The sequence below is a fragment of the Borostomias antarcticus genome (genome assembly GCF_949987555.1).
Source record: "Borostomias antarcticus genome assembly, contig: scaffold_365, whole genome shotgun sequence".
Lineage (NCBI taxonomy): Eukaryota > Metazoa > Chordata > Actinopteri > Stomiiformes > Stomiidae > Borostomias > Borostomias antarcticus.
The window spans coordinates 5001-7500 of record NW_028175704.1 but is presented as its reverse complement, the minus strand read 5'-3'; the positions used below and the strand labels follow the sequence as shown (position 1 = coordinate 7500).

The window sequence follows — 2500 nt, the reverse complement described above, 5'->3', positions numbered from 1 at the left end:
GTCAGTACTCAAACCACCTCGCTACATGGACCTCCAACCCCCCAGTACTCAAACCACCTCGCTACATGGACCTCGACCCCGGGTCGGTACTCAAACCACCTCGCTACATGGGCCTCGACCCCGGGTCGGTACTCAAACCACCTCGCTACATGGGCCTCGACCCCGGGTCGGTACTCACGTAGAGAAGGCGTTGTTCTGCTTCTCACAGCGGATGCCCTTGCAGTTGTTGGGCTCGTCGGACGCCTTGGTCTCGTAGTAGAAGTACAGCTGGTTCAGACCGTTAGCGAAGGCCAGCAGCACCTGGACACACATCAGACTAGACATATATATCACATACATATATATATACACACATCAGACCTGACATATATATCACATACATATATAACATATATATATATACACATCAGACTAGACATATATATCACATACATATATATATATATACACACATCAGACTAGACATATATATCACATACATATATAACATATATATATATATACACATCAGACTAGACATATATATCACATACATATATAACATATATATATATATATATATATATATACACATCAGACTAGACATATATATCACATACATATATAACATATATATATATACACATCAGACTAGACATATATATCACATACATATATAACATATATATATATATATATATATATATATATACACACATCAGACTAGACATATATATCACATACATATATAACATATATATATATATATACACACACATCAGACTAGACATATATATCACATACATATATAACATATATATATATATATATATACACACACATCAGACTAGACATATATATCACATACATATATAACATATATATATATACACATCAGACTAGACATATATATCACATACATATATAACATATATATATATACACATCAGACTAGACATATATATCACATTCATATATAACATATATATATATATATACACACATCAGACTAGTACAGTGTGTGTGTGTGTGTGTGTATGTACTGTATAGTGACTGCCTTGTCAAGTGTACTACAGATATAAATTTATGGATGTCACATAATTTCCTCCAACTAAACCAGGGCAAAACAGAAGTACTGATCATTGGAGAAAAAGCTGAAAGAGAGAAACTAGCTGCGCACTTAAAAACTCTGAAAATTGACACCAATTGCCAGGCTAAAAACCTAGGTGTCATACTTGACTCAGATCTTAATTTTGAAAACCACATAAAGAATATTACAAAGACATCTTTCTACCACCTAAGGAACATTGCCAAGGTGCAACCCTTTCTCTCTCAGGCTGACACCGAAAGATTAATGCATGCTTTCATCACAAGCAGGCTGGACTACTGCAATGCTCTACTATCAGGCCTACCAAAGAAAGCAATCTCTAAGCTACAAATGATACAGAATGCTGCAGCACGAGTCCTCACTAAGACTAGACGAAGGGCACACATCACACCAGCCTTAAAATCACTACACTGGTTACCAGTCAACTCTAGAATAGACTTTAAAATACTACTACTAGTCTATAAATCTCTCCACAATCACTCACCAGAATATATTTCAAACATGCTTGTTAAGTACATGCCCAACAGACCACTCAGATCCTCAGGTACTGAACTCTTAACAGTTCCAAAAGCCAGGACCAAGAAACACGGAGAGGCAGCTTTTAGTTTCTATGCCCCCAACCTCTGGAACACCCTACCGGAGTGCCTAAGAAGGGCCGAAACAACGGAGGTCTTCAAGCGAGACCTCAAGACATACCTTTTCGACCTAGCCTACAATCACTAGCTAGGAACTTGAGACACAGAAAGGCAGCCTCAAACCTACCTGTGAATCCTCTATATACATTGGTCCAGTAGATGCCCCACTGTCGCCCGCAGACAATAGTTACCCCCGTGTCAGTTGTGGATGTTGTAGTACCTAGTTAACATACACACGTACACACAGACACACACCAGTCCACATCCAGCTTAGGCCTGGACCTGGGCCCAGTTCCCTTTCCCCTCACCCTACCCCGGGTCCGTATCCTTTTCCCACCCCCACCCTACCCCTGACCCCTGCCTCTAACTGGACCCAGGCACACCTACACTCACGCTCACACACATACAGACATACACCAGTCCTGGGCTCAGATCCCCTCCCCCTCACCCTAACCCGGGTCCGTATCCTCTTCCTACCCCCCACCCTACCCCTGACCCCTGCCTCTATCTGGGCCCAGGCACGCACACACACACAGACACACATCAGGGTTTGCCACACCTCTCCCATGATGCTCTTATCCTTTCTTGCTCTAAAAATGTAGTTTGACGTAATGTATTGCTCTATATATGGCTCTGTGTGCTACTAACCCTGCTCTGCCTCCCCTCTCCCTAGTGCCTCTCTCTCTCCCTCCTATCTTCTAACCAGGTCCAGTGGATGCCCCACTGTCACCAGCAGACCACCCTGAGTCCGATAGATACCCCTGTGTCTGCTGCAGAT

At 42.0% G+C, this 2500-nt stretch overlaps 1 pseudogene across 1 annotated transcript in view; it reads right to left on the bottom strand.

The window, feature by feature from the left end:
• The window catches only part of LOC311329281 (short transient receptor potential channel 5-like), a 14612-nt pseudogene that overhangs the window by 8021 nt on the left and 4091 nt on the right, over positions 1–2500 (bottom strand). Inside the window, exon 5 of the transcript in view lies at positions 179–300. The product of the transcript in view is annotated as a short transient receptor potential channel 5-like (transcript). The remainder of the gene's footprint in view (positions 1–178; positions 301–2500) is intronic.